The 20,590-nt window shown below is 45.7% G+C and overlaps 1 protein-coding gene across 1 annotated transcript in view; it reads left to right on the top strand.

Moving 5' to 3' along the window:
* The window catches only part of capn15 (calpain 15), a 74,262-nt gene that overhangs the window by 24,348 nt on the left and 29,324 nt on the right, over positions 1-20,590 (top strand). The gene's annotated exons all lie outside the window — the stretch shown is intronic.

The raw sequence follows: 20,590 nt of genomic DNA, 5'->3' as shown, positions 1-20,590 counted from the left end.
TCTCTTCTGTTACCACACAGTCAGTTGTGTGGTTTTGAATGTTTAAGTGGCTCAAGGAGACCTGTTGAAAAGACCCCTGTTGTCGATGTCTCCCTCCCAGTACATTGCTACCGAAGCTTTCCAGCTTCTACCGCTAACACTTTAGCCTTAATCACTTAGTCAAATTGTCACGAAAGCTTCAGTTCAGTGTCTTACTTTCATTCCTCTCACTTATCACCAGAGTGTCCGTCTACACTGACCAAGTCTCAATGTCATCAAGCCCTCTGTCTCGAGTCACCAGTTTCAGTGTGTCACAGCTGAGGTTCTGTCTGCTATCACTGTAGTCCTCAATGTCTTGAGCCTCAGTCCTCTGCTCATACTGTAGTAGAGAGGAGTCTGTCACTAGTGTTGTCTGTAGAATCTGATGAGTAGAGTGGAAATGTACTCTTACTCCCCGTCTTTCTTTGACTCGGCTCTGAGCCACCACCCACTGGGCACACACTGGTTGAATCAGCATTTTTTCCCACGTCATTGCAATGAAATGACGTTGAACCAACGTGGAATAGACGTTGAATTGACGTCTGTGGGCAGAGCAGAACAAAAGTATTGCCGTAAGTCTGGCCATGCTCAGATTTCGTCGCACGACTCCCCTCTACCATCACACAGTGTTAATTTGCTCCACCACAATAGGGACAGGAACGTAAGGGGGCGGAGGGAGCAGAAGGGAAAACTGTCTTATCAGTGAAGCCAACCGCTCGAGTGAGTCATGTCGGTGCCAGAATGCTTTACCTGCCGGTTACAGAAGAGGCTCTTCAAGCTAATCCTCGAGTCTCAGGCCCTGCCTGACTCATCATTTCCTCTCTTGACAGACAGGGAGTGGAAGGGAGGGAATGAGGAACGCCATCAAAAAAAAAGACTTTCAAGTGGAAAAGGTTTGCTTTAATCTCAGACTGGGAGAAATCTCGCTAGGAAGCGGTGAACAGAGCAGTAAAGTCCCATGAATAAGTCCCGCTGCTTAATGAGTTGGTTTGCCGTAGGGTAGATGGCATTCCTGAGCTTAACAAATTCTTTAGGAAGTTGAATGCCAGTGACGTTAGGCATGTTCCAACGTATCCCTCGATTTGAACACTGTTTCTATCCTTCAGATGTATGATCTACACACTCTAGATCAAAGGATATTTGGCCATTGATTCAACCACTTGCTTTACTCATTTGTAAAGCAGAAATAACTATGAAGGGGCCTCCCGAGTGGTGCAGCGGTATTAGGCACTGCATCGTAGTGCTAGAGGCGTCACTACAGATCTGGGTTTAATCCCGGGCTGTGTCGCATCCGGCCGCGACTGAGAGACCCTTGAGGCGGCGCACAATTGGCCCAGCGTCGCCTGTATTAAGGGAGGGTTTGGGCTGGTGGGATGTCCTTGTCCCATCGTGCTCTAGCGACTCCTTGTGGCAGCCAGGCGCATGCACGCTGACTTTCGTCGCCAGCCGTACGGTGTTTCCTCCGACACGTTGGTGCGGTTTCCGGGTCAAGCAAGCAGTGCGTCAAGAAGCAGTGCGGCTTGGCGGGGTCGTGTTTTGGAGGATGCATGGCTCTTGACCTTCGCCTCTCCGAGTCCGTACGGGAGTTGCAGACTGTAACTACCAATTGGTTATCATGAAATTGGGGATAAAAAGCCCCCCCCCCGAGAGAAATCACTATAAAGAGCTTACTGGTCAGTGTGCTGTAAGTGTAAGTGATTAATTTCCATAGCTGTGAGGTGTGAAAGAAGCCACTACCACATCTTCAAGTTCATCCCCCTCAGGGAAGCTACACAGAGTGTCCCTCTGGCAGATGGTAGCTGTATCCATCAGTTCCCTGTGAGTGTGACCTTACCCCTTAGTGTCTCCTCCAGCGTCGGCTACGCTAAGCGAAGGTAACTCGGGCTAATTACCTGCTGAAGCTCCATTCTTATGTGGGCACAGCTCGCCATGGCTGGGCCTCCGCTGTCTTAGCCCCAGCGGGCAGCAGAAAAAAGGCCTACATTCCCTAAATATATTGTGCCCCCCAATGCTGAAATGGCATAATAAAGTAGCATCTAGCATGCTGATAGATTGAAGGGATAGAAACTGAAGTCAGGCCTTCATCTTCAGATATGATGTATCCTTTTATGCAGGGGGTTAAGTTTGGGTATGGCGATCACAGCCTAATACAGAAGCATGTCTGTTCTACAAAATATATTCCCCCAAAAAATTTATTCTCAAATATTTTATATTCACTTTTAAGCTATGGTGCACTAAACTGACATGCATGATTGTTGCTGATGTTCAGATGAAGGGGATAAAATAATATATAATGCGCACCACAGCAGCGCGTAACTCAAACAGTGGTGTGCAGCCTGCTCTAGCTGCTAGCAAAGCAATTCAATGCCTATACTTTATAACGCAGGATGTAACTTTCCTGTGCTACCATTTTTGCCATGTAATTTTAGTCTAACAAAATCGGACGACCCCAAAGTAGAATAGTTGACCTATTTACCAAGTCAGCTTGTTGTGTTTTCATTGCTAGAGAAATATTCCTCTCGAGGCGCGAGAGGCCACTTTTTAATTATTAAAGTGGCTAGAGATTTGAGTCAGTATTTTGGCAGCATTTTGTTAGTGATGGCTGTTTAACAGTCTGATGGCCTTGAGATAGTTTTTCAGTCTCTCGGTCCCAGCTTTGATGCACCTGTACTGACCTCGCCTTCTGTATGACAGCGTGGTGAACAGGCAGTGGCTCGGGTTGTTGTCCTTGATGATCTTTTTGGCCTTCCTGTGACATCGGGTGATGTAGGGGTAGTTTGCCCCCGGTGATGCGCTGTGCAGACCGCACCACCCTCTGGAGAGCCTTGAGGTTGAGGGCGGTGCAGTTAGTTATTCTTGCTTTAACCCCTGCTTTTATTTGTTATAGCTGTCAAACTCTTGCTCCTAGGCATTGTAAATAACTTCTTATTTTGCCTTTTATGTCATTGTCCTGCCTCTTCCCTGATTTTACACTTCATACTTGAATATATAAAAATCCCCAACACCAGGATCCTTGCTGTCAGACCTTGCAGTCCCAGCAGTCCCAGCAGTCCCAGCAGTCCCAGCAGGCCCAGCAGGCCCAGCAGGCCCAGCAGGCCCAGCAGGCCCAGCAGGCCCAGCAGTCCCAGCAGTCCCAGACCCAGTGACAGTCTTGTCCTTAGCGGCCGTGCTGTATGGATTGTAGGGCCGGGACGATACCAGTGTCCCAATACTCATTAATATGGTGGCACGGAAATAAAACACGAAGCAGATTGAACTTCTTCAGGAAAACAGGCCTCATGTTGGAAACGAGCATCATTATGTTGTCATCCAGAGTCACCTTTCATTTATTTCCCAAGCTATGCATGACCTATTTTACATACAACAGGTTTTTAAAGGACCAAAGAGTTAGGTCTGCTTTGTGTTTTCATTTTTGCCATGGAAAAAAATATTGCGATTGTGGTATCGTCACAGCCCTAATGGATTGCCTGAATTATTAACCAGCAGCTAGCCCCCCCAGGGGACTGAGGCTGGGAACAGCACACCACTACATCCACCCAATGATCGGGCCAGGATGCCCTGTAGCCAGCCACAGAGGAACCTATGAGGAAAAGCTTTTAGCGGTGCAGCTAATTATCACCACCACGTATAGGCTATATGGATTAGCATCCTGCATGATTAGCCGACATGTTCATCATTGTCCAGAAATTCCAGACTGCGGTTTCTCTACTGCTTGGCCTAGCTGTTCCTGGTATTCTCAAGTGTCGTCGCAGTAGAAGCCAACGTCGTATTTGATATCATGTTTTTTTTTACGACCTTATTATCAAAAGAACTGTCAAGCAGTGCTAGTTAAAGGGAGACGTCCTTGACGTTTATGTGAGAGATGAGTCGCAACAAAGGAGATCCGCGTCGTCTGAAGAGCGACCCCATTAGCGTTGTGTCCTCAGACGAGGGCTCTCTCGGAACAAACCACTGATTTATGAAACATCCAGCAAGTTTTTTTTTTTTTTTTCATCAAGCTTTATTCTTTCATGATAAGCACAAGACTCTGAAGAATGGCTGCCTTGTCTCTGCCCTTTTCCTTCTTCTCTTTGTGTCTGAATTTATTGAATTTTTTTGCAGCCAGTGGAGAGGAGGCTTACAGTGCATTCGGGAAAGTATTCAGACCCCTTCACTTCTTCCACATTTTGTTACATTACAGCCGTATTCTAAAATGTATTAAATTACTTTTTTACCTCATCAATCTACACACAATACCCCATAATGACAAAGGAAAAACTGAATTTTCTAAATGTTTGCAAAAAAACTGAAATATTACATTTACGTAAGTATTCTGACCCTTTACTTAGTACTTTGTTGAAGCACCTTTGGCAGGGATTACAACCTCAAATGTTCTTTGGTAAGACGCTACAAGCTTGGAATGCCTGTTTTTGGGGAGTTTCTCCCATTCTTCGCTGTAGATCCGCTCAAGCTCTGTCAGGTTGGATGGGGAGAGTTGCTGCACAGCTATTTTCAGATCTCTCCAGAGATGTTTGATCGGGTTTAAGTTCGGGCTCTGGCTGGGCTACTCCGGGACATTGAGACTTGTCCCAAATCCTTTTCTGTGTTGTCTTGGCTGTGTGCTTAGGATCGTTGTCCTGTTGGAAGGTGGATCTTCGCCCCAGTCTGAGGTCCTGAGCGCTCTGGAGCAGGTTTTCATCAAGGATCTCTCTGTACTTTGCTCCGTTCATCTTTCCCTCGATCCTGACTAGTCTCCCAGTCGCTGCCACTGAAAAACATCCCCACAGCATTGTACTGCCACCACCATGCTTCACCGTAGGGATGGTGCCAGGTTTCCTCTTGACGTGACGCTTGTTGTTGTTTTTGGCGCACTGCTTTGCTTTATCTTGGCCAGGTCGCAGTTGTAAATGAGAACTTGTTCTCGACTGGCCTACCTGGTTAAATAAATGTGAAATAAATTTAAAAGAATCATGCTAAAGGGCTCAATCTTGGTTTCATCAGACCAGAGAATCTTGTTTCTCGTGGTCAGAGTCCTTTAGGTGCCTTTTGGCAAACTCCAAATGGGCTGTCATGTGCATTTTTACTGAGAAGTGGCTTCCGTTTGGCCACTCTACCATAAAGGCCTGATTTGTGGATTGCTGCAGAGATGGTTGTCCACAGAGGAACTATGGAGGTCTGTCAGAGTGACAATCGGGTTCTTGATCACCTCCCTGACCAAGGCCCTTCTCCCCCGATTGCTCAGTTTGGCCAAACTTCTTCCATTTAAGAATGATGGAGGCCACTGTGTTCTTGGGGACCTTCAAAACTGCAGAAATGTTTTGGTACTTTTCCCCAGATCTGTGCCTCAACACAATCCTGTCGCGGAGCTCTACGGACAATTACTTTGACCTCATGGCTTTGTTTTTGCACTGACATGCACTGTCAACTGTGGGACCTTATATAGACAGGTGTGTGCCTTTCCAAATCATGCCCAATCAATTGAATTGACCACAGGTGGACTCTAAACAAGTTGTAAAAACTTCTCAAGGATGATCAATGGAAACAGGATGCACCTGAGTCGCACAGCAAAGGGTCTGAATACTTATGTAAATAAGGTATTTTTATTTTTTATATATAAATGTGCAGAAATGTCTAAACTGGTTTTCGCTTTGTCATCATGGGGTATTGTAAGGTAGATTGAGGGGGGAGATATGTCATCATTTTTAGAATAAGGCTGTAACGTAACAAAATGTGTAAAGTCAAGGGGTCTGAATACTTTACGAATGCACTGTGTATACTGCTGTGCATATTTACTTTGTAATTGCGCCGTGGTTTCCCCATCTTCACAGAATAATGGAGGTTTGGAGAATCCACAGCAAAAACGGATGCTTTATTTGTCTTCCAGAATATGGCTCGTAGGGATGGCTATTTAAGAGGCAGTACATTTCATTTATGTTGCAACCAAAGCATTCTCCCACACCACTTAGATAGATCCTGCTCACTTTCTTTGAGTAATAAAAAAAGGGTGGGGAAAGTATATATTTATTGTACCGAGTTAAAGGAAAATGACCATCTCCTTTGAACATGTGAATATGCGGACGTTACAAAAAACGGTTACTCTGAATTCTAAGAAGTAAATGTCAAGTAAATAAATATAATAGTCTATCTGCTGAATCACTATTGTTGGAAAGTATTTAGCATTATATGCTAAATATGTGAGCAATACTGTGCAATCGTTTATCTATTTAGGCCTATGCCTTTTATTCTTACTTGGCAAGGATAGTGTGATTAGGCCAATCCCTTGGTGTTGGCATTTGTCCCTTTTTAATGTTGTGACGAATAGAAACAAACAAACAGTTCCCCCGGTGGCCAAGGAGGGTAATATTTCTCCACAGGCTGAGGCACTGGGCTGTGGGCCAACCTTGGAAAGGCAGCGCTAATGACTGTCACACAAAGGCCAAATGTCTAACGGCGAGGCGGGGGAAGCCGTTGGCGGCTCGGCTCATTGGCTCTCACACCGACGCTCAGAATGTGGGGCACAGCCAGCCGGCTATGGTGGCATACTCCATCATCGCTGCCTGCAGCACTGACCAGACCGCTTCTAACCTGGCCTTCCGTCCCTTAACCGTTGACCTCTTATCCGGTCCTTCCATTGGAGACTCTATTCTTCTCCCCTCTTTGTTCGTCCCTTTATTCCTAGTGTTCACTACCTTTTCTGGATATAATCTACCCCACTATTTAACATTCATTCCTCTGTTCACCCTACTCCTAACCACTAACCCTAACCTCACTCCATCTACCTTTTCCATCTCCTCATTACAGGAGGGTGGGTGTTTTGCACGCTTTTCTAGTTCACTGACAAGCTCTGTGATTGGTTCAGGAACCCAGTGTCAGTGATGCATCTAGCGTCCTCTCCTCAGGGCTACAGTGAATGAAGATGAGGAGGAGTATAATGGGCAGCTTGGCTGCAGGGTGGCCGGTGGAAACAAATGTGAACGCAGCAGGGGTTTTGTGCAGGAAAGGAGTCATCTTGCAGTTCTCTCTGCCACTGTGAGCTCTTGGCCCAGAGCCCAGGTCCGCCACACTAAGGAGCTGAAGTGGGCACTTTTAGAACAGCTCCACTAAACACAAGGCCAAGGACAGAAGGGGTGCGCGTGCGTGCGTGCGTCACATCAGTGCAAGAAGCGACAGTTTGTACCACAGGCTATGCCATATCATGATCTCTCCATTAGTTCGATTTAATAATGCTTCACTGCAAAATAATGAGCCACTCTTACTATTATGAATCCCGTAACGGATGACAATTAAAAAAAAAGTGATAAAATCAATAGGAATCCCTCAACGGCCGCTACGGACGAGTACCATTTAATGAGTTCATCATCACGTTGCTCCGGTGAGCACCAAATCAATTGATTTGACAGTGGCACTCCTTGGCTGACAGTATAGCTTTTGGTGATGCAGAAGATCTGACAGTTATTAAAATGGCCAGAGAGGGAATTCTGTCTGACAAAACCTGTGTCCCTTTGTTGTTGTGTTGTCATCCTCAGTTCCTCCCCTCCAAGTGGAAGCATACAGGGCTGTGAAGAGCAAGTGTGTGTGCCTGTGCTTGTGTGTGTGTGGGTGTGAACATGCTCTCACTCCCTAGTATGGGGCTCCTCCACTTAGCCATGTAGAAGCCATACTCAAATGGTGTACCGCGGTCCGCTAATATTGAGTTGCACCCACTTTTGCCCTGAGAACAGCCTCAATTCGTCGGGGCACGGACTACAAGGTGTCGACAGCGTTCCACAGGGATGCTGGCCCGTGTCGACTCCGATGCTTCCGACAGTTGTCAAGTTAGCTGGATGTCCTTTGGGTGGTGAACCATTCTTGATACATGATAGCATGAAAAACCCAGTAGCGTTGCAGTTCTTGACACACTCAAACCGGTGCGCCTGGCACCTGCTGCCATACCCCGTTCAAAGACACTTACAATTTTTATCTTGCCCATTCACCCTCTGAATGGCACACGTGGACAATCCATGTCTCAATTGTCTCAAGACTGAAAAATACTTATTTAACCTGTCATCTACACTGATTTGAAGTGGAGTTAACAGGTGACATCAATAAGGGATCATAGTTTTCACCTGGATTCACCTGGTCAGTCAGTCATGGAAAGAGCAGGTGGTCCTAGTGTTTTGTACACTCAGTGTAATATATGCAGTACCAGTCAAAAGTTTGGACACACCTACTCATTCAAGGGTTTTTCTTTATTTTTACTATTTTCTACACTGTAGAATAATAATGAAGACCATCAACACTATGAAATAACATATATGGAATCATGTAGTAACCAAAGAAGTGTTATATGTGTAATAATGACAATTACAACAATACTGAATGAACAATGAACACTTTTATTTTAACTTAATATAATACATCAATAAAATGTATTTAGTCTCAAATAAATAATGAAACATGTTCAATTTGGTTTAAATAATGCAAAAACAAATTGTTGGAGAAGAAAGTAAAAGTGCAATATGTGCCATGTAAAAAAGCTAACGTTTAAGTTCCTTGCTCAGAACATGAGAACATATGAAAGCTGGTGGTTCCTTTTAACATGAGTCTTCAATATTCCCAGGTAGGAAGTTTTAGGTTGTAGAACAGTAGGACTATTTCTCTCTATACCATTTGTATTTCATATACCTTTGACTATTGGATGTTCTAATAGATTGCCAGCCTTTTCTCGGGATTGAAGTCATAAACAGCGCAATGCTTCAAGCATTGCGAAGAGCTGCTGGCAAACGCAGTAAAGTGTTTGAATGAATGCTTACGAGCCTGCTGCTGCCTACCACCGCTCAGTCAGACTGCTCTATCAAATCATACACTTAATTATAATATAATAACACACAGAAATACGAGCATTAGGTCATTAATATGGTCAAATCCAGAAACTATCATTTCGAAAACAAAACGTTTATTTTTTCAGTGAAATATGGAACCGTTCTGTATTTTATCTAACGGGTGGCATCCATAAGTCTAAATATTGCTGTTACATTGCACAACCTTCAATGTTATGTCATAATGACATAAAATTCTGGCAAATTAGTTCGCAACGAGCCAGGCTGCCCAAACTGTTGCATATACCCTGACTCTGCGTGCAATGAACGCAAGAGAAGTGACACAATTTCCTTAGTTTAATATTGCCTGCTAACATGAATTTCTTTTAACTAAATATGCAGGTTTAAAAATATATACTTCTGTGTGTTGATTTTAAGAAAGGCATTGATGTTTATGGTTAGGTAAATTCGTACAACGATTGTGCTTTTTTCGCAAATGCGCTTTTGTTAAATCATCCCCCGTTTGGCGAAGTTGGCTGTCTTTGTTAGGAGGAAATAGTCTTCACACAGTTCGCAACGAGTTAGACGGCCCAAACTGCTGCATATACCCTGACTCTGTTGCACAGAACGTAAGAGAAAATACACCTGTCCACAACCTCAAACAGTCACACTCCAAACTCCACTATGGCCAAGTCCAAAGAGCTGTCAAAGGACACCAGAAACAGAATTGTAGACCTGCACCAGGCTGGGAAGACTGAATCTGCAATAGGTAAGCAGCTTGGTTTGAAGAAATCAACTGTGGGAGCAATTATTAGGGAATGGAAGACATACAAGACCACTGATAATGTCCTTCGATCTGGGGCTCCACGCAAGATCTCACCCCGTGGGGTCAAAATGATCACAAGAACGGTGAGCAAAAATCCCAGAACCACACGGGGGGGACCTAGTGAATGACCTGCAGAGAGCTGGGACCAAAGTAACAAAGCCTACCATCAGTAACACACTACGCCGCCAGGGACTCAAATCCTGCAGTGCCAGACGTGTCCCCCTGCTTAAGCCAGTACATGTCCAGGCCCGTCTGAAGTTTGCTAGAGAGCATTTGGATGATCCAGAAGAAGATTGGGAGAATGTCATATGGTCAGATGAAACCAAAATATAACTTTTTGGTAAAAACTCAACTCGTCGTGTTTGGAGGACAAAGAATGCTGAGTTGCATCCAAAGAACACCATACCTACTGTGAAGCATGGGGGTGGAAACATCATGCTTTGGGGCTGTTTTTCTGCAAAGGGACCAGGACGACTGATCCGTGTAAAGGAAAGAATGAATGGGGCCATGTATCGTGAGATTTTGAGTGAAAACCTCCTTCCATCAGCAAGGGCATTGAAGATGAAACGTGGCTGGGTCTTTCAGCATGACAATGATCCCAAACACACCGTCCGGGCAACGAAGGAGTGGCTTCGTAAGAATCATTTCAAGGTCCTGGAGTGGCCTAGCCAGTCTCCAGATCTCAACCCCATAGAAAATCTTTGGAGGGAGTTGAAAGTCCGTGTTGCACAGCAACAGCCCCAAAACATCACTGCTCTAGAGGAGATCTGCATGGAGGAATGGGCCAAAATACCAGCAACAGTGTGTGAAAACCTTGTGAAGACTTACAGAAAACGTTTGACCTCTGTCATTGCCAACAAAGGGTATATAACAAAGTATTGAGATAAACTTTTGTTATTGACCAAATACTTATTTTCCACCATAATTTGCAAATAAATTCATTAAAAATCCTACAATGTGATTTTCTGGACAGGCCTCTCTCATCTTTTTAAGTGGGAGAACTTGCACAATTGGTGGCTGACTAAATACTTTTTTGCCCCACTGTACTTGTGTATTGATTTTAAGAAAGGCGTTGATGTTTATGGTTAGGTACACGTTGGTGCAACGACAGTGCTTTTTTCGTGAATGCGCTTGTTAAATCACCCGTTTGGCGAAGTAGGCTGTGATTCAATGATAAATTAACAGGCACCGCATCGATTATATGCAACGCAGGACAAGCTAGATAAACTAGTAATATCATCAACCATGTGTAGTTAACTAGTGATTATGTTAAGATTGATTGTTTTTTATAAGATACGTTTAATGCTAGCTAGCACCTTGGCTCCTTGCTGCACTCGCATAATAGGTAGTCAGCCTGCCACGCAGTCTCCTCATGGAGTGCAATATAATCGGCCATGATCGGTGTCCAAAAATGCCGATTACCGATTGTTATGAAAACATGAAATCGGCCATTCCGATTAATCGGTCGACCTCTAGTTCCCACATATGCTGAATACTTGTTGGCTGCTTTTCCTTCACTCGGTGGTCCAATTCATCCCAAACCATCTCAATTGGGTTGAGGTCGGGTGATTGTGGAGGCCACGTAATTTGATGCAGCACTACATCACTCTCCTAGTCGAATAGCCCTTACACAGCCTGGAGGTGTGTTTTGGGTCATTGTCCTGTTGAAAAACAAATGATAGTCCCACTAAGCGCTAACCAGATGGGATGGCTTATCACTGCAGAATGCTGTAGTATCCATGCTAGTTAAGTTTGCCTTGCATTCTAAATAAATCACTGACTGTGTCACCAACAAAGCACCCCCACACCATCACACCTCGTCCTCCATGCTTCACGGCGGGAACTACACATGTGGAGGTCATCCATTCACCATCTGACGCCTCACAAGTCCTCAACTGGCAGCTTCATTAAATAGTACCCGCAAAACACCAGTCTCAACGTCAACAGTGAAGAGGCGACTCCGGGATGCTGGCCTTCTAGGCAGAGTTCCTCTGTGCAGTGTCTGTGTTCTTTTGCTCATCTTAATCTTTTATTTTTATTGGCCAGTCTGAGATATGGCTTTTTCTTTGCAACTCCGCCTAGAAGGCCAACATCCCGGAGTTGCTTCGTCACTGTTGACGTTGAGACTGGTGTTTTGCGGGTACTATTTAATGAAGCTGCCAGTTGAGGACTTGTGAGGGGTCTGTTTGTCAAACTAGACACTCTAATGTACTTGGCCTCTTGCTCAGTTGTGCACTAGGGCCTCCCACTCCTCTTGCTATTCTGGTTAGAGCCAGTTTGCACTGTTCTGTGAAGGGAGTAGTACACAGCGTTGTACTAGATCTTCAGTTTCTTGGCAATTTCTCGCATGGAATAGCCTTCATTTCTCAGAACAAGAATAGACTGACGAGTTTCAGAAGAAAGTTCTTTATTTCTGGCCATTTTGAGCCTGTATTCGAACCCACAAATGCTGATGTTCCAGATACTCAACTAGTCTAAAGAAGGCCAGCTTTATTGCTTCTTTAATCAGAACAACAGTTTTCAGCTGTGCTAACATAATTGGAAAATGATTTTCTAATGATCAGTTAGCCTTTTAAAATGATTAGCTTGGATTAGCTAACACAACGTGCCATTGGAACACAGGAGTGATGGTTGCTGATAATGGGCCTCTGTACGCCTATGTAGATATTTCATAAAAAATCAGCTGTTTCCAGCTACTATAGTCATTTACAACATTAACAATGTCTACACTGTATTTCCTATCAATTTGATGTTATTTTAATGGACAAAAAATTGGATTTTCTTTCAAAAACAAGGACATTTCTAAGTGACCCCAAACTTTTGAATGGTGGTGTATGTATCTACAACTTTATTGGAGTCCACCTGTGGTAAATTAAATTGATTGGACATGATTTGGGAAGGCACACACCTGTCTATATAAAGTCCCACAGTTGACAGTGCATGTCAGAGCAAAAACCAAGCCATGAGGTCGAAGGAATTGTGCATAGAGCTCCAAGACACAGGATTGTGTCGAGTCACAGATCTGGGGAAGGGTACCAAAACAATTCTGCAGCATTGAAGGTCCCCAAGAACACAGTGGCCTCCATCATTCTTAAAAGGAAGAAGTTTGGAACCACCAAGACTCTTCCTAGAGCTGGCCGCCCAGACAAACTGAGCAATCGGGGGAGAAGGGCCTTGGTCAGGGAGGTGACCATGAATCCAATGGTCACTCTGACAGAGCTCCAGAGTTCCTTTTTGGAGATTGGAGAACTTCCAGAAGGACAACCATCTCTGCAGCACTCCAAAAACAGGTCTTTATGGTAGAGTGGCCAGATGGAAGCCACTCCTCACTAAAGGGCACATGGAGTTTGCCAAAGGGTACCTAAAGACTGTCAGACCATGAAAAACAAGATTGTCTGGTCTGATGAAACCAAGATTGATCTCTTTGGCCTGAATGCCAAGCGTGACGTCTGGAGGAAACCTGGCACCATCCCTATGGTGAAGCACGGTGATGGCATAATCGTGCTGTGGGGATGTTGTTCAGAGACAGGGACTAGTCGACTAGTCAGTGTCGAGGCAAAGATGAACGGAGCAAAGTACAGAGAGATCCTTCATGAAAACCTGCTCCAGAGCGCTCAGGATCTCCGACTGGTGCGAAGGTTCACCTTCCAAAAGGACAATGACCCTAAGCACACAGCCAAGACAATGCAGGAGTGGCTTCAGGACAAGTCTCTGAATGTCCTTGAGTACCCCAGCCAGAGCCCGAACTTGAACCCGATCAAACGTCTCTGGAGAGACCTGAAAATAGCTGTGCAGCGACGCTCCCCATCCATCCTGACTGAGCTTGGAAGGATCTACTGAGAAGAGTGGGAAAAACGACCAAATACAGGAGTGCCAAGCTTGTAGCGTCATACCCAAGAAGACTCCAGGCTGTAATCGCTGCCAAAGGTGCTTCAACAAAGTACTGAGTAAAGGGTCTGAATACTTAGGTAAATGTTATATTTCAGTTTTATTTATAAATTAGCAAACATTTCTAAAAACCTGTTTGTGCTTTGTCATGTGTGTAGATTTATGAGGCGGGAAAAAAACTATTTAACACATTTTAGAATAAGTCTGTAACCTAACAAAATGTCGAAAAAGTCAAGCGGTCTGAATACTTTCTGACGGCACTGTACATATACACTACATGACCAAAAGTCATGTAAAATGCTCGTCAAACATCTCATTCCAAATTCCAGGGCATTAATATGAGTTGGTCCCCCCCTTATCTGCTATTACAGGCTCCACTCTTCTGTGAAGGCTTTCCATTAGATGCTGGAACATTGCTGCAAGGACTTCCATTCAGCCACAAGAGCATTAGTGAGGTCGGCCACTGATGTTGGGTGATTAGGCCTGGCTTGTAGTCCGCGTTCCAACTCATCCCAAAGGTGTTTGATGTCAGGGCTCTGTGCAGGCCAGTCAAGTTCTTCCACACCGATCTCAACAAAGAATTTCTGTATGGACCTCGCTTTGTTCATGGGGGCATTGTCATGCTGAAACAGGAATGGCCTTCCCCAAACTGTTGCCACAAATTTGGAAGCACAGAATCATCTAGAATGTCATTGTATCCCTTCACTGGAACTAAGGGGCTTGGAAAAACAGCCCCAGACCGTTATTCCTCCTCCACCAAACTTTACAGTTGGCACTATGCATTGGGGCAGACAGCGTTCATCCACCATTCCCAGATCTGTCCGTTGGGCTGCCAGATGGTGTAGCGTGATTCATCACTCAAGAGAGCGCGTTTCCACTGCTCCAGAGTCCAATGGTGGCAAGCTTTACACCACTCCAGTCAACGCTTGGCATTGCGCATGCTGATCTTAGGCTGACGTTGCTTCCAGAGGCAGTTTGGAACTTGATAGTGAGTATTGCATCCAAGGACAGACTATTTTTACATACTACGTGCTTCAGTACTTGGCTGTCCCATACTGTGAGCTTGTGTGGACTACCACTTTGCTCCTTAACATTTCCACTTTACAATAACAGCACTTACAGTTGACCGGGGAAGCTTTAGCATGGCAGAAATTTGACCTACTAACTTGTTAGGCATCCTATGACGGTGCCACGTTGAAAGTCACTGAGCTCTTCAGTAAGACCAACTTACTGATACATGTTTGTCTATGGAGATTGCATGGCTGTGTGCTCTATTTTATACACCTGTCAGCAACGAGTGTGGCTGAAACAGGCCCCCATTCTCACCGACGGCACTGAAGTGGAGCGGGTTGAGAGTTTCAAGTTCCTTGGTGTCCACATTACGAACAAACTATCATGGTCCAAACACACCAAGACAGTCATGAAGAGGGCACAACAACATCTTTTTCCCCTCAAGAGACTGAAAAGATTTGGCATGGGTCCCCAGATCCTCAAAAAGTTCTACAGCTGCACCATCGAGAGCATCCTGACCAGTTGCTTGGTATGGCAACTGTTCGGCATCTGACCATAAGGCGCTACAAAGGGTAGTGACATCCTGTATACGAGGTGGTGTCAGAGGAAGGCCCAAAAAATTGTCAAAGACTCCAGTCACCCAAGTCATAGACTGTTCTCTCTGCTACCGCATGGCAAGCGGTACCGGAGCGCCAAGTCTAGCACCAAATGGCTCCTTCTACCCCCAAGCCAAAAGACTGCTGAACAATTACTCAAATGGACACCTAACCCCGCCCCCTTGTTTTTACACTGCTGCTACTCGCTGTTTAATATCTATGCATATTCACTTTACAAATTACCTCGACTAACCTGTAGTCTTTTTGGACCCGTGAAGACCTCTAATGTGAGGACAGATTAGCATGAATCTAGTTTCTGCTGTCATTGTTTTAGGTGAAAAGTGCCCTTCACCCAGAACTATTTTGGTTAGATGAGTTGGACTCCAATCTGAGTTACCCTAGTGCTTTTAGAGATGGGCCTATTCCCCAAACCTCTTATCCTCTTTAGTGTTTTAGTAATGTCTATCTTTTGAAAGATGAATGTTTGCACAATGGCCTTCAGGTACTTTCTTCCTGTCAGTTAGTGTCCTTAGGGTTAAGATGACTTAATCAGGCTCTCTTTTACTCTGCTCCAAGTCCAGCGTTTTCCTAACTTCTCTCTGTGTTGGAGGGTTAACTTTCCATTAAATAAAGGTTACAAAAAGAAAAAAGAAATACTTCCCAGATAGTAACTAAGTCCATTCCCTGTTGGTGAGTAGAGTGCTGGCCAGGCCAGTGAGAGCTGATCACTAATGGCGTCTGACACAAAGCGATGTGACTTCCTCCCCATCACGCTGCCCCAGGCTACTAGCGGACACACACACAGCGCGACAGCAGCATTTGCACTCCACCCTCTTGTCACTCCTCCTCTCCCACTTCCTCCCCAGCTTCAAATGACCCTTCTATAACCTCTGGGACCCATGGCGAGAACAGGAGTAGAGCGAGAGAGAGCGCGGTCTCTAAAAGGACCTCTTGGGGTTTTAGCAGTGTTCCTGCCTGAAAGGGTTTAATGGAGTTGAACTAAGGGCAATAAGCTGGCCAGGATACATGGTGTTTCAGTGGAGCTGTAGTGCAGCAGAGGGATCTACCCGGGCCAGTCCAATGGCTGTCAATCTGAGAGAGAATGTTTTTCATATTCCCCTATTGCATAAAACACACAGTACAAGGAATATAGACTCGCAATGCTTTTCAAAGGAGTGCACAGAATCGTCTTAAAAGGGACGATACGCACCTCTAAGGATATGTATCCTACAGTCAGTTCTGCTTCGTGTGCATTTTACAATGATCATCACAAAGAACCGAATCGGACATACGCTGTTATTTCTGTACCGCCATAGGCTCCGTTTCATTGGAAATGCGAAAGTATGTAGCCTCCAGTCAATTCTACTACACTTTTACACAGACAAAGGGCGAGATAGATGTATTTTCCTACTGTATAACAACACTGGACCGTGCATTGAAAATGTGTAACGCTGTAGTGTTGTCACGATACCAACATTTTACAAACGATACGTACCAGGCCAAGTATCATGATACCGAGTAGTATCGCGATTTAACAGTGAACATAAAAAAAACTGTGGCTTATCATCCCGTTCGCCCCTTCGTCCAGACACTTGTTCCTGTTTTCTAAACGTTCTCTAACAACCTGTCACTGAAATTCACACTTCTACTCAATACAGCACATTGAATTTAACTTCACACTGCATAGAATGGCTGATTTGCTCATATTTGTAAAAAGTTGTTTATCAAACTAATAATTAGCAGCCTGGGATTAGTTTAAAACGGCCAGGACTTGGTTTGTGAAATTATATAAAATGCGTGTGAATCCCGATAGAGTGGGGGGAAAAGGCATCTCAGGTAATATGGGTGATTTTGTTTTTTAACCGTTATGGGTAGAGACAAGCTGTTTCCTTTGCTGTAAAGCTGTACGTGTTTTACCTCTCTAGCACTTAGAGGCTGCACGACAGTGAACTTGCAAAGTCTACACAAACTGGTCAGTGCCCTTGGTTACAACAGGCGATGAAATTATAGCATATATTTAATTGCTCGCTTTGCGCACAGCTCCAATGTAACACATGTACGAATATAACAACAGAAGACTCGTCAGGGTCTGGGTCTACAGCCTCGCTCGCCATTACTGCAAAATGATCTCTTTTTTAAACTGACGGAGGAAAAGATGCGCGTGAAGAGCGGACGGAGAGAAGCAGGTGAGTGAGGGCTAGTAGGGGATGCGGAGAGAAGCAGGTGAGTGAGTGAGGGCTAGTGGGGGATGCCGAGAGAAGCAGGTGAGTGAGTGATGGCTAGTAGGGGATGCATAGAGAAGCAGGTGGGTGAGTGAGTGAGGGCTAGTAGGGAATGCATAGAGAAGCAGGGAAGTGAGGGCTAGTAGGGGATGCATAGAGAAGCAGGTGAGTGAGGGCTAGTAGAGAATGCATAGAGAAGCAGGGGAGTGAGAGCTAGTAGGGGATGCGGAGAGAAGCAGGTGAGTGGGGGCTAGTAGGGGATGCGGAGAGAAACAGGTAAGTGAGGGCTATTAGGAGATGCATAGAGAAGCAGGTGAGTGAGGCCTATTAGGGAATGCATAGAGAAGCAGGGGAGTGAGGGCTAGTAGGGGATGCAAAGAGAAGCAAGGGAGTGAGGGCTAGTAGGGAGTGCATAGAGAGGCAGGGGAGTGAGGGCTAGTAGGGGATGAATAGAGAAGCTAGTAGGTTAGTAGGGGATGCATAGAGAAGTAGGTAAGTGAGGGCTAGTAGGGGATGCATAGAGAAGCAGGTGAGTGAGTGAGGGCTAGTAGGGGATGCATAGAGAAGCAGGTAAGTGAGGGCTAGTAGGGAGTGCATAAAGAAGCAGGGGAGTGAGGGCTAGTAGGGGATGAATAGAGAAGCAGTGGAGTGAGGGCTAGTAGGGGATGCATAGAGAAGCAGGGGAGTGAGGGCTAGTAGGGAGTGCATAGAGAAGCAGGGGAGTGAGGGCTAGTAGGGGATGCATAGAGAAGCAGGTGAGTGAGGGCTAGTAGGGGAAGCAGGTGAGTGAGGGCTAGTAGGGGATGCATAGAGAAGCAGGTGAGTGAGTGAGGGCTAGTAGGGGATGCATAGAGAAGCAGGTAAGTGAGGGCTAGTAGGGAGTGCATAGAGAAGCAGGGGAGTGAGGGCTAGTAGGAGATGAATAGAGAAGCAGTGGAGTGAGGGCTAATAGGGAATGCATAGAGAAGCAGGGGAGTGAGGGCTAGTAGGGGATGCATAGAGAAGCAGTGGAGTGAGGGCTAGTAGGGGATGCATAGAGAAGCAGTGGAGTGAGGGCTAGTAGGGGATGCATAGAGAAGCAGGTGGGTGAGGGCTATTAGGGAATGCATAGAGAAGCAGGGGAGTGAGAGCTAGTAGGGGATGCGGAGAGAAGCAGGTGAGTGAGGGCTAGTAGGGGATGCGGAGAGAAACAGGTAAGTGAGGGATAGTAGGAGATGCATAGAGAAGCAGGTGAGTGAGGCCTATTGGGGAATGCATAGAGAAGCAGGGGAGTGAGGGCTAGTAGGGGATGCATAGAGAAGCAGTTGAGTGAGTGAGGGCTAGTGGGGGATGCATAAAGAAGCAGGTGAGTGAGTGAGGGCTAGTAGGGGATGCATAGTGAAGCAGGGGAGTGAGGGCTAGTAGGGGATGTATAGTGAAGCAGGTAAGTGAGGGCTAGTAGGGGATGCATAGAGAAGCAGAGGAGTGAGGGCTAGTAGGAGATGCGGAGAGAAGGAGGTGATTGAGGGCTAGTAGGGGATGCATAGGGAAGCGAGTGAGTGAGAGAGGGCTAGTAGGGGATGCATAGAGAAGCAGGGGATTGAGGTCTAGTAGGAGATGCATAGGGAAGCATGTGAGTGAGTGAGGGCTAGTAGGGGACACGGAGAGAAGCAGGTAGTGAGGGCTAGTACAGAATGCATAGAGAAGCAGGCGAGTGAGGGCTAGTAGGGGATGCATAGAGAAGCAAGGGATTGAGGGCTAGTAGGGGGTGCATTGTGAAGCAGGGGAGTTAGGGCTAGTAGGGGATGCATAGAGAAGCAGGGAAGCGAGGGCTAGTAGGGGATGCATAGAGAAGCAGGTGAGTGAGTGAGGGCTAGTAGGGGATGTGGAGAGAAGCAGGTGAGTGAGTGAGGGCTAGTAGGGATGCATAGAGAAGCAGGTGAGTGAGGGCTAGTAGGGTTTGCATAGAGAAGCAGGTGAATAAGGGCTAGTACGGGATGCGGAGAGAAGCAGGTTTGTTGAGTGCTGGTAGGAGATTACGGCTGGCCTATTACAGCTGCCACACCTGATATGTGCATGAAAGTCAAATAGATGTTATTGGACCTGCGTATACAAGAGACGGTGGCTTTTGCTTAAATTCAACAAAATGTTTAAACAAAACTGACTTTATAAACATTTTATAACAGGAGCCAGCAGTTTCTTTAGATTGGTAGGGCTGAAAAATATGGTAGTATCATAGAAAACGGTACGAAGGTACAGTATTCTAAAATGTTGGTATCATAAGTATTGTGACGTTTCGGTACTGTGATATTCCCATGGTACCAGTATACCGTACAACACTATAAATGCTGTATTATTAATAGTAATAGATGTTCTTGGGCCAGCAAGCGCCGGAGTCGGTCAGATCAGTGGTTCTCAAACCTCTCCTCGGGGACTCCCAGACATTTCACAATTGTTGTTGCTTTGAACTAGCTCACCTGATTCAACTAGCCAAAGGCTTAATGATTAGTTGACACATTTAAATATCAGGTGTGCCAGCTCTGGAATAGATCAAATGCATGGAACGGCTGTGAGTCCCCGAGGAGAGGTTCGAGAACCACTGGGTCAGTTGATGATATGCTAGCCAATGGGGCAGCCGGGGCAGTCTAGCGTGGTGATAGTGGCATTAGCTCTTAGCACTTCGTCCATTTCTCTCCCTGTTGCAGTGTTCACACATGAGCGCTTTGAGTGACAGTGGCATTTATGGGCCCCGCTCGAACGGCACCCCATGTCGAGTGTCCCCAGGGGCCCCCCAGTCCCTCCATCAGCCTGGGCACAGTCTAGAGGTGGCCGACAGTGCTAGTCCCCTAGGATGGGCTGTATGAACACATCTACGTGATTCTAGTTAGGTTTGGGTGGTATCCAGATTTTCAGACATCATACCCTTTCAGTACCATACCGGGGTATACTGTATTACCAGAAGTGCACACAAGGGGTGCTTTTTTTATGCACAAAAAAATTTAGGCAACAGGGATCTTGATCCAAGAGGATCAACCTGGATCAGAAGTTCGTCTTCACATCAGAAGGCCCAAAGCCCCAATCGTAAACGCTAACACAGAACCGTCAGTGCACATTTTAAAATCATTTTTTGCTTTGATTCTAACTCTCACTCTATTTGGCCCTCCACTCCTGTCCTCTCCATTAACATTGACCAGAGAGAGGATGATAGGAGGTGCTAGATCAGAAGGTCCCGGCGTTTTTCCATTCCAATAAGTGTCAGTCAGGTGGATGGTT

This window comes from Salvelinus namaycush, chromosome 4 (genome assembly GCF_016432855.1).
Source record: "Salvelinus namaycush isolate Seneca chromosome 4, SaNama_1.0, whole genome shotgun sequence".
NCBI classification, from domain to species: Eukaryota; Metazoa; Chordata; class Actinopteri; order Salmoniformes; family Salmonidae; genus Salvelinus; species Salvelinus namaycush.
This window is presented reverse-complemented; position numbering and strand designations above follow the sequence as displayed.